Here is a 12,529-nt window from a genome sequence, read left to right as displayed (position 1 = left end):
GACATTTGAGAGCATGGGTAAGTGAGCGCAACGACACCCAGAACAACCCAGAGCGGGTGGTCACCCATAAATGGGGGCCCAACAACCGCACCCATGTCAGAAAACCTGGGCCTACACCAATTGGCACCAATATTGAGCCAGCCAACAATGCACTCCTGGACAGGAGCACTGGAATCGCACAGTCATTAACACCAGCAATATTGAAGAACATAGAGAAAGAAATGCAGAACCGGTTCAGGAGATCATTAGCCTGGAATATTGACGAGGTAGCTAAAGAGAAAATATGGAAGAAAGAATGTATTGAAGTATTTTCATTTTTGGAGGCACAACAGAAGGGATATCATGTATTCAGAGCTCCAAAAAAGATAAGAAGAGAAGAGCATAGCAAGGAAATCCCAGGTAGTGCAGAGCTATGACAACTGGTGCAACGCTTTCAACATCAGGCAACAGTAATCCTGGGAAAATTCCCAAATGAGTGCAGGGCGCTGTTCGCTTACCAGGATAAGAATGGGCAGGTAAGGGAACGCTTAGAAGGAGATGCATGGCTCACTTATGATGCTCAGTTCAGAAGGGCCGTGGCAGCGCGCCCAGAGATAGAATGGGAGGCGCGCCCAGAGATAGAATGGGATGAGGTGCAAGCAAGCAGATACATACATGAGGTGTTAAAAAACAAAATCACCATGCTGTACAGAGAAAAGCACAGCACAGGCAAAGAGCTCACAGAACAGCAGTGTCATACACACACTTCCAAGTGGCGCTCAGGGTGATAGTAAAAGTAAGGCAAAACTAGACATAGAATCTGCCTTGAGGTCACTAGCACTCCACCCCAGGTCAGAACCTTGGCTGGGCTTCACATTTCACAATACATTCTACGCGGATAGGTGCCTACACATGGGGTGCACCATGTCATGCGCATTCTTTCACTGGGCCTTTTTAAAAGAAAATCGAGGGGCGCAGGTGGCTCACTACTTGGACGATTTTCTATTGATAGGATAAGCAGGTACTACTGGATGCGAGAAGCCGCTAGGAGATACGATAGCGATGGCAGAGCACTGGGGAATCCCACTGGCAAAAGAGAAACTCTCGCACCCAAGCACAAGCGCAATCCTCTTGGGGATTGAGATAGAGACGGCCGCAGAGGAATGCAGGATTCCAACAGGTAAAAGGGATGTGCTGCTAAAGAATGTCAGAGCGTTCAGGGGAAAAAACAAAGGGACAGTTAAGGTGATACAATCCTTAGCTGGAAGTCTACATTTTGCAGCCAGGGTCATCCCGCAGGGGAAGGTCTTTTTACGAAGTTTGGAAATGTAGACTAGAGTCAGAAAAAAAAACACCTGCACATAAGACTAGGGGAGGAGGTAATGGAGGATTTAACGTAATGGGAAGATTTCCTGGTAGATTTCAACGAAAAAAACAATGCCGCCCGCCATTGAACACCACCAGGGGAAGGGAGCTTTTCACTGATGCAGTAGGAAGAAAAGGCTTTGGGGCAATACTAGGGCAAGCATGGTGTGCAGGACGATGGCCAGAAACATGGCACGCACAAGGCCTGACAGAGAACATATCTAGCTGGCATGCATGTATGGGGCGACCGCTTGGCGTGGTCAGACAATATGGCAGTAGTGGGAATTATAAACAGGAAATCGACTACACGCCTTTCAGTGCTAAAGATTCTTAGGGCCATGACCATCATAACGCTGAACAACAATATTGAGATAAGGGCCAAGCACATCGCTGGCATGTATAATAACTTTGCAGACGCGTTTTCTCGCTTTCAGAGGGAGACATGTTGCAAAATGAGGCCAGAAGTGGACTGCAGGAGGACAGAGGTACCCAAGGAATTCTGGGAAATACTGGCAGAGAAATAAGGAGAGCACCTGCGACAACGCCGGACGGCTGGGACCAAGGTGAGATAACAACCAGAGCAGGCACCTCAAAAACGGGAGCTCGCATGAGCGTGCCTCAGGGCGATTACAAAGATCCTGCTACAGGGTTACTATTAGGGCTCGCTAAGAAAGCCTTGGCAGCAAACACAGCGAAGCAATATAGCAGATGTCTGGAAATGGTACTAAAAGTTACACCGATAGCTTATGCACTGAAAGGGCGCGGAAAGGTGGAGGGCCTGCACAAGGATACAAGGTGCCCACTACATTTTGAGAAAATAGTGATATTGTCAAAATTGACAGAAACTGTTTGCTCGTACAAATACGAGGCTCAACTGTTTAAAACAGTGTTTTCCATGGCATATTTTGGGGCATTTAGAGTTAGCCAGCTGGTAGCATCAAGCATGAAAGCTGCTGATGGGTTGGGCCTGCTGGAGGTCCAAGTGAAAGGGGACGATATGGCAATAGATATACAACGTCCAAAACAGGAAGCAAAAGGACTAGTACAATGTATTGCGTTGATGACAAAGCAAAGTGCCCGGCGTGCATCACGAACCAGGACCTCACATGCATAACGATGGGAGAGCATTGACTTATCCTCAAGACCACCGTTGAGGAAGCAGGTTGGGACAGCTGTGAATTTGGGACACACTCGTTCAGAATAGGAGCTGCCACTTCAGTTTAGCAAGGGGCCTTGGGGCGGACAACGTAAATCAGACAGGAGGTTGGAAGTCAGATCGTTATAGAAGATAGGTATGGCCAGAACTGATGTAACAATCATTTTTCCGAACAGAACGAGACGCCCCCTCAACTCGGCATGGATCATAGGACAATCTTATTTTCAGGACACAGTGATGGTCAGAGGAAACAAAAGAAAAACCGGCCTTTAGGAACACCGTTCCATCATGGTGGGGATACCGGGGCATGAGCTGGGCAGGGATACACGACAAGCTGGCTGACCTTGCAGCATTCAAGGACAGCGTCGGATTGGGTCGTCGGCCAATCGGCCGTGGCCGATGCAAAATCATGGCCGGAGACCTGGGGGATGGTTCCTGAAGCCCACGTGGGCCGGTTTCAGCCCAGGCGTGGGCTTCACACTTCAAGAACCAGCCCCCAGGGCCTCGGCCTCGCCGGGCGGATGCAAGTTGCAAAGGATCTGTAAGTAAGTAACTTACAGATCCTTTGCAATTGCAGCCCCGCCGCCGGCCCGCCGCAGATGCAGAGAAAGGTAACACTGAAGTGTTACCTTTCTTTGATAAATGCGGCAGGCCGGCGGCTAACTGCCTTGGCCCGCGACACCCTGGCGCCAGCAGCAGTCAGTGCTACAAAACACTGGGAGGGAGCGGCAGGGCTGGGCGGGACTGCCGCAGCCCGGCCTGCTCCCTCCCAGTGATTTGTAACAGATTCTGCTCGCCTCTCCGCCGCACACCGCCACTGCCGCCGGCACCAAAAGTTGCAACTTGTAGCAGTGAGCTGCTTTCGTCGGAATGATTTCTGTGTCTGCTTCGCTCCACTCAGGACTCAGGAGGCATAGAGTGCCTGCCTAGGACCCCACCGGGGAAGACCACCAATCCCAATGGTACGGTAGGCGGGATCTCCCTCCATAACCGTGACTATGTATTTTGCTTTTCGCAAGTTGCAGTAATAGCATGTTTTTTCTGCCGTTGTCTCTGTTACGATCATACAAGACATTCCATCTCTGTGTCCTCAGTCACTTGACAAAATCCTTGTGCCTAAAAGCTTGTGTACAGTGTACAAATATTTTACCATAGCATCACGTGTTTGCATTATGCAGGCACCGTTGTGGTGGGTGCTTCTTTGGATCCAGTGTGTTTGGGGTTCAGTTTTACTGGTGGGTGTGCACGCAAATGCAGTCATGGGGGGTTTGCTGGGAAGGGGGGGGTTGCTGGCGTGTAAAATAAAAAACTGATTTTGTCCAAAGAAAGGCCTTGATTCCGGCTGGATGTAATGGTGTTACGTGAGGGTGTTGGAATGGGGGAGTTTTAAACATTATACGTATGCAAGGCTTTCTATGGGGCATGGTAGCCTAGTTATGTGCTAATTAATGGTCCCGTCCCTCGGATGTAGCCGTGATGTGTAGGCTACCAGTTTGAGCCGACTCAAAGGAAGATCGATCCGGTAGGTGGAACTCTTGAGGGGGGGACACGGGATGGCTTGCAGTGCAAGACCAGACTGCTTAGTTAGCCATGCTGGGGGGGGCGCCTTGAGTTGCCCCATGGCCCTAACTGGAATTCATTCCAACCTGGCATCCGAAACCTCCTCTCCTCACCCCCCCAAAATACGGGTAACTGTTGTGGTCCTAATGCTTGCATGTGTGTATGTGCGAATCGCCCTGGGCTAGCTTGGGAGTTTAGCACTGCGTTGTACGTGTTAGAGTGGCTGCTCCACAATGCTTGGCATAGACGGATGTGGCAGGATACAGGCGAAGGCTTAGGGGGCCAGCAGAAGGGTTTAGTATAGGGGATTGTCGCCAATCTGCTGCAAGCCAGGACAGTAACCTCCTCCCCTCCTCCCGCAGCATTCTCCCACTCAGTGCCAGGAAGCCCCGCAAAGGCGCGTGCTAACAGCGCCAGGTTTACCCCACCCCCGGAACTACAAACAAAATAATGCATTGGGGGGGCACTCCAGCTACCCTCATCTGCCCGACCCAAAACATTTCAACCATTGGGGCTGAAAAAAACCGACAGTGGTACATCTTGGAGTATAAGCCGTGGTGGTGAAGGCAGGGAAGGAGACGAAAGCAATAACTGCTTACATTGCCATACTGTGGTTTACTCTATTTCTGTCAAAGGCAAATCAATACAATGCAGCTATAGACTGCACAATTATGACTTTGAATCATTTGCAACGATTGTGCACAACACTTACACTTTCATTCTGTAGATTGGTAAAGTGTGTTGGAGTGTGGAAGCATTAAGAACTATCAGGAACAGCCAATGGGATCCAGGTGTTCCTGTGGCATAGAATTAGAAAAGGTCCCTGTTAGGCTATAGCAGCACCACCACCATTTTAGGGATTTATTTGCCTGGTCTTCTATTAGAATGGCCATGAAGGGGTTCTAAATGTGCTGGAATAAACTTCCGTGGGTGACATATGAGAAAGGTTCCAACTCTCTTTTCCTGTCCTCTGTTTTCAGATACACTCCCAACAGAACCCAAAACCACACTTAACCACAACCTCACAACACCGGACCTATGGCAATACTCAAAGTATGGGGTAGTTCATTAGGGCACAACTGGTGTGGGATAGCACATCAAGTGGCTTACCATTGACTTCATTGTGCCACAATGAATGCTTTGTTGTAATGTGGATATTTTTCCCATCTCCCTGGCATGCTGTTCAGAATGTTTGTTTGCATGTATGAGGTAATGAGTGCTCAGAGTATTCAATGTCCTATGAGTACTCTGCTTTCCCTATTATGCCAACCTCTGAAGCCTGAAAAGTAGATGCACGCATGCATGAAATGCAGCCAAATTTGCACCAGACATGCAGATGAGCTAAACTGGTCTGCTGTTAAATCTCATTTACCAGTTTAATGGTATCCAGAATAATTGCTCATTTTACTCTAGCTGATTTGATAGCTCAGTGGGTTGAGTGCTCGCTGCTGCGATGTGTGTGTGATCTGCAGGTTGCAGGTTCGAACCATCTCAGCCTTTCATCCTTCTGAGGTCGATACATGAGTACCAACACAGGTTGGGTGATATTGTATGCATATTGGTTCTATGACAAAGAGCTTAAGCGTAAGTGCTATACAATAACACTTTATCATTTGGCCTTGGACGTCTGCTTGCTTTCACAGTAATTTGACAATATGGATCTATACACTCAGATATTAATGATACATATGTTGATCCATTCTTGTATGTAATGTATATCACATTAGTGAAATCATAACCATATTTTTCGTAGTGTACTTAGAAGCAATTCTATTTGATGCCACTTCCTGTTTTGTCAAGGGGTGAAAGGTCGTGTTCATCCCTATCACAGAACTGTATGCAAAGTTATGTTATTTTATGTGTTGTAATGTAACAGACACATGAACCCTCCATAAGTAGCATTTTCTGTAAAGTCATGAATTGACGCGATTCACGGATGATGGTTTGAGGGCCACTTTTTTTGAGGCGCAGGGTGGGCCACTTTTTTGAGGCGAGGGGTGGGCCACTTTTTTTGGTTGTCCGGGCCTATTTCTTGTCCCAGTCCGACCCTGTTCAATTATACATCTGGGGGGCAATGACCTGGTGGAACAAGGCAGGAAACTATTGCTGTCGGATACACGTGCAGCATTGGCGGGAATAGCACACAATTGGAGGGAGATGGACATTTTCTATCCAGCCATGCCATCCAGGGAATCACGGCAGGGGGCAAATTCATAGAAAGCAATTGACATTGCTAGGAAAAAGCTTAACAGGGGAATAGAAACATTCAGCACCAGTAGGGAATTCATTTCATGCGACACTCTGCAATTTCACTAGCAGAGCCAGGGCTGTTCCACAGAGACGGGGTCCATTTGTCAGTCAAAGGCATGGAAAATTCCAGGATGAAGTGATTGAGAATCTGGCTACACGAGGATGCAAGTAATTCCCTAACTTTTGGGGGGATCCTGGACGGCCGTGAACCGATCCAGCTGTGGCGGCACGGGACAGGTAGATGCCACTGGCCCGGTGCACAAAAGATAACAGTTGTTTATCATTGAGTGTTTTTGGATAAATACATTTACCAAAATGTGTTGTATGTGATTATACTGTTGCAATAAAAACCACAGCCCTTTTATTGCCAGCCATAAAACAATGCCTCGGGTCGTCATTTTACACAACCATTCAGGGTAGCAGGCCAGCTGGTGCTGAGCTCCACAGATCATGGTACATTGCTGTGCCAGGCGTTTGATATCTTAGTGCCATGGTGGAGTAGGTGCACATGACCGTGCCAGGCGTTTCATAGCTCAACACCATGACAGACTTAAGGTATGCCAGAGGTATCCTTTCACACCACCATGGACCCGCAGACCTCATTGTGAGGGTGGGGGGGGTCACCTGGAAGGGTTCTCAGAAGTGACGGGGCTGTGACGGCAGAAGGGTGTGGGCTGGCACGCTTCCGCGCACTAGACTCCACCATCACCAGCCCAGCACTCTGGGACATTCCCGCCAGGCCCAGACCTGCCGAGCAGAGCGTGCCAAGCCCCGCCACCCTTCCCCACACCCAAACAGCCCCTCAGGGCCCCGATTCCTCCACTCGCTGAGTGATGAGCACCGTGTCCAAAGGCTTCCGCAAGGCCCAACACCCGGCCGCAGCAGCTTGTTTTTCAAGGCTCTCTGACGGGTGCACGCCTGGGAAAGGCGCCTGCTGCGGCCTATCCCTCACACGCCGAGCGACAGGCCATGAAAGGGTTACACGCCTCAGTGTGCGGCGGCCCACACCCAGGACTGTGCTCCACACCGAAGCGTGCTCACCCCAGGGCAGAGGGAGGGAGCTAGGAAGCCAGAGCACAGTACCCACCGTGAGGGCAAACACTGGGGTCAGCCAGGAGCTGGTACTGGCAAACCAGTAGCAGTACCCGCCATGAGGGCACACACTAGGGTCAGCCAGCAGCAGGGCAAACCAGTAGCAGTACCCGCCATGGGGGCACACACTGGGGTCAGCCAGGAGCTGGTACAGGGCAAAGCCGTAACAGTACCCGCCATGGGGGCACACACTGGGGCTAGCCTGGAGCTGGTACAGGGCAAAACCCGTAACAGTACCCGCCATGAGGGCAAACACTGGGGTCAGCCAGCAGCTGGTACTGGCAAACCAGTAGCAGTACCCACCATGAGGGCACACACTGGGGTCAGCCTGGAGCTGGTACAGGGCAAAACCATAACAGTACCCAGGGGCACACAATAGGGACAGCCAGGAGCTAGTACAGTGCAAACCAGTAACGGTACCCGCCATGAGGGCACACACTGAGGTCAGCTATGACCTGGTACAAGACAAACCCGTAACAGTACCGACCATGGGGGCACACAATGGGGCCAGCCTGGAGCTGGTACAGGGCAAACCCATAAAAGTACCCTTGGGCACACACTGGGGTCAGCCAGGAGCTGGTACAGGGCAAACCCGTAACAGTACCCAGGGGCACACAATGGGGACAGCGAGGTACTAGTCCAGTACAAATCCCCAACAGTACCCACCATGAGGGCACACACTGGGGCCAGCCTGGGGCAGGTACACGGCAAACCTGTAACAATACCAACCATGGGGGCACACACTAGGATCACCCAGGAGCTGGTACAGGGCAAACCCATAACAGCAAACGCCATGGGGGAACACACTAGGGTCAACCAGGAGCTAGTAGAGGGCAAACCCATAACTCACACGCCATGGGGGCACACACTAGGGTCAGCCAGGAGCTGGTACAGGGCAAACCCGTAACAGTACCGACCATGGGGGTACACACTGGGGTCGGCCTGGAGCTGGCACAGAGCAAACCCTTAACAGTACCCGCCATGAGGGCAAACACTGGGGCTAGCCAGGAGCTGGTACAGGGTAGACCTGTAACAGTACCCGCCATGGGGGCACACACTGGGGCTAGCCTGGAGCTGGCACAGAGCAAAACCGTAACAGTACCCGCAATGAGGGCACACACTGGGGTCAGCCAGGAGCTGGTACAGGGCAAACCCATAACAGTACCCGCCATGAGGGCACATACTGAGGCTAGCCTGGAGCTGGTACAGGGCAAACCCGTAACAGTACCCGCCATGGGGGCACACACTGGGGCTAGCCTGGAGCTGACACAGAGCAAAACCGTAACAGTACCCGCAATGAGGGCACACACTGGGGTCAGCCAGGAGCTGGTACAGGGCAAACCCATAACAGTACCCGCCATGAGGGCACATACTGAGGCTAGCCAGGAGCTGGTACATGGCAAACCCGTAACAGTACCCTGGGGCACACACTGGGGTCAGCCTGGAGCTGGTACAGGGCAAACCCATAACAGTACCCGCCATGAGGGCACACACTGGGGCTAGCCTGGAGCTGGTACAGGGCAAACCCATAACAGTACCCGCCATGAGGGCAAACACTGGGGCTAGCCTGGAGCTGGTACAGTGCAAACCCATAACAGTGCCCGCCATGGGGGCACACACTGGGGTCAGCCTGGAGCTAGTACAGTGCAAACCCGTAACAGTACCCAGGGGCACACAATGGGGACAGCCTGGAGCTGGTACAGTGCAAACCCATAACAGTACCCGCCATGGGGGCACACAATGGGGTCAGCCAGGAGCTGGTACAAGGCAAACCCGTTACAGTACCTGCCAAGAGGGAAAACACTGGGGTCAGCTAGGAGCTGGTACAGGGCAAAACTAACAGTACCCACCATGAGGGCGCACACTGGTGCCAGCCTGGAGCTGGTACAGCACAAACCTGTAATAGTACCCAGGGGCAGACAATGCGGACAGCCAGGAGCTAGTACTGTGCAAACCCATAACAGTACCCACCATGAGGGCCCACACGGGGGTCAGCCTGGAGCTGCTACAGGGCAAACCCATAACAGTAACCACTATGAGGGCAAACACTGGGGCTACCCTGGAGTTGGTACAGGGCAAACCTGTAACAGTACCCAGGGGCACATAATGGGGACAGCCAAGAGCTAGTACAGGGCAAACCCGTAACAGTAACCACTATGAGGGCAAACACTGGGGTCAGCCAGGAGCTGGTACAGGTCAAACCCGTAACAGTACTGACCATGGGGGCACACACTGGGGTCAGCCAGGAGCTGGTACAGGGCCAACCTATAACAGTACCTGCCAGGGGGGCACACACTGGGGTCAGCCAGGAGCTGGTACAGGGCAAACCCGTAACATTACCCGCCCTGGGGGTGCACACTGGGGTCAGCCAGGAGCTGGTACAGGGCAAACCCGTAACAGTACCTGCCATGGGGGCACACACTGAGGTCAATGAGGAGCTGGTACAGGGCAAACCCGTAACAGTACACACCATGAGGGCACACACTGGGGTCAGTCAGGAGTAGGTACATGTCAAACCCGTTACAGTACCCACCATTCAGGCAAACATTGGGGGCAGCTAGGAGCAGGTACAGGGCAAACCCATATCAGTACCCACCATGAGGGCAAACACTGGGGTCAGCCAGGAGCTGGTACAGGGCAAACCCGTAACAGTACCGACCATGGGGGCACACACTAGGGTCAGCCTGGAGCTGGTACAGGGCAAACCCGTAACAGTACCTGCACTGGGGGTGCACACTGGGGTCAGCCAGGAGCTGGTACAGGGCAAACCTGTAACAGTACCGACCATGGGGGCACACACCGGGGTCAACCTGGAGCTGGTACAGGGCAAACCCGTAACAGTACCTGCCATGGGGACACATACTGAAGTCAACGAGGAGCTGGTACAGGGCAAACCCGTAACAGTACCCACCATGAGGGCAAACACTGGGGTCAGCTAGGAGCTGGTACAAGGTCAACCCGTAACAGTACCTGTCATGGCGGCACATACTGGGTGAGCCTGGAGCTGGTACAGTGCAAACCCTTAACAGTACCTGCCATGGGGGCAAACAGTGGGTTCAGCCTGGAGCTGTTACAGGGCAAACCCATAACAGTACCCTCCATGGGGGCCACACACTGGTGTCAGCCAGGAGCTGGTACAAGACAAATCCGTTACAGTACCTGACATGAGGGCAAACACTGGGGTCAGCTAGAAGCTGGTACAGGACCAACCCGTAACAGTACCCACCATGGGGGCAAACAGTGGGTTCAGCCTGGAGCTGGTACAGGGCAAACCCATGACAGTACCCGCCATGGCGGCCACACACTGGGGTCAGCCAGGAGCTGGTACAAGGCAAATCCGTTAAAGTACCTGCCATGAGGGCAAACACTGGGGTCAGCTAGAAGCTGGTACAGGGCCAACCCGTAGCATTACCTGCCATGGGGGCAAACACAAAAGTCAGCTAGGAGCTGGTACAGGGCAAAACTAACAGTACCCACCATTAGGGCGCACATTGGTGCTAGCCTGGAGCTGGTACAGCAAAAACCTGTAATAGTACCCAGGGGCAGACAATGGGGACAGCCAGGAGCTGGTATAGGTCAAACCCGTAACAGTACTGACCATGGGGGCACACACTGGAGTCAGCCAGGAGCTGGTACAGGGCAAACCCATAACAGTACCTGCCAGGGGGACACACACTGAGGTTGGCCAGGAGCTGGTACAGGGCAAACCCGTAACAGCAACCAGTATGAGGGCAAACACTGGGGTCAGCCAGGAGCTGGTACAGGTCAAACCCGTAACAGTACTGACCATGGGGGCACACCCCGGGGTCAGCCTGGAGCTGGTACAGGGCAAACCCATAACAGTACCTGCCAGGGGGGCACACACTGGGGTCAGCCAGGAGCTGGTATAGGGCAAACCCATAACAGTACCCGCACTAGGGGTGCACACTGGGGTCAGCGAGGAGCTGGTACAGGGCAAACCCGTAACAGTACCCGCCATGAGGGCACACCGGGGTCAGCCTGGAGCTGGTACAGGGCAGACCCGTAACATAACCCACCCTGGGGGTGCACACTGGGGTCAGCCCGGAGCTGGTACAGGGCAAACCGCTAACAGTACCGACCATGGGGGCACACACTAGGGTCAGCCTGGAGTTGGTACAGGGCAAACCCGTAACAGTACCCGCACTGGGGGTGCACACTGAGGTCAGCCAGGAGCTGGTACAGGGCAAACCCGTAACAGTACCGACCATGGGGGCACACACCGGGGCCAGCATGGAGCTAGTACAGGGCAAAACCATAACAGTACCTGCCATGGGGGCACACACTGAAGTCAACGAGGAGCTGGTACAGGGCAAACCCGTAACAGTACACACCATGAGGGAACACACTGGAGTCAGTCAGGAGCTGGTACAGGGCAAACCCGTAACAGTACCCACCATGAGGGCAAACACTGGGGTCAGCTAGAAGCTGGTACAAGGCCAACCCGTAATAGTACCTGCCATGGGGGCACATACTGGGGTGAGCTTGGAGCTGTAACAGGGCAAACCCGTAACAGTACCTGCCATGGGAGCACACACTGAGGTCAATGAGGAGCTGGTACAGGGCAAACCCGTAACAGTACACACCATGAGGGCACACACTGGGGTCAGTCAGGAGTAGGTACATGTCAAACCCGTTACAGCACCCACCATTCAGGCAAACATTGGGGGCAGCTAGGAGCAGGTACAGGGCAAACCCGTAACGGTACCCACCATGAGGGCAAACACTGGGGTCAGCCAGGAGCTGCTACAGGGCAAACCCGTAACAGTACCGACCATGGGGGCACACACTAGGGTCAGCCTGTAGCTGGTACAGGTCAAACCCGTAACAGTACCTGCACTGGGGGTGCACATTGGGGTCAGCCAGGAGCTGGTACAGGGCAAACCGGTAAATGCACCTGCCATGAGGACACACACTGAAGTCAACGAGGAGCTGGTACAGGGCAAACCCGTAACAGTACCCACCATGAGGGCAAACACTGGGGTCAGCTAGGAGCTGGTACAAGACCAACCCGTAACAGTACCTACCATGGCGGCACATACTGGGTGAGCCTGGAGCTGGTACAGGGCAAACCCGTAAAAGTACCTGCCATGGGGGCACACACTGAGG

The sequence above is a fragment of the Ambystoma mexicanum genome, chromosome 14 (genome assembly GCF_040938575.1).
Source record: "Ambystoma mexicanum isolate Mex_15411 chromosome 14, UKY_AmexF1_1, whole genome shotgun sequence".
Taxonomy (NCBI): Eukaryota; Metazoa; Chordata; class Amphibia; order Caudata; family Ambystomatidae; genus Ambystoma; species Ambystoma mexicanum.
Note: the sequence above shows the minus strand (reverse complement) of the source record.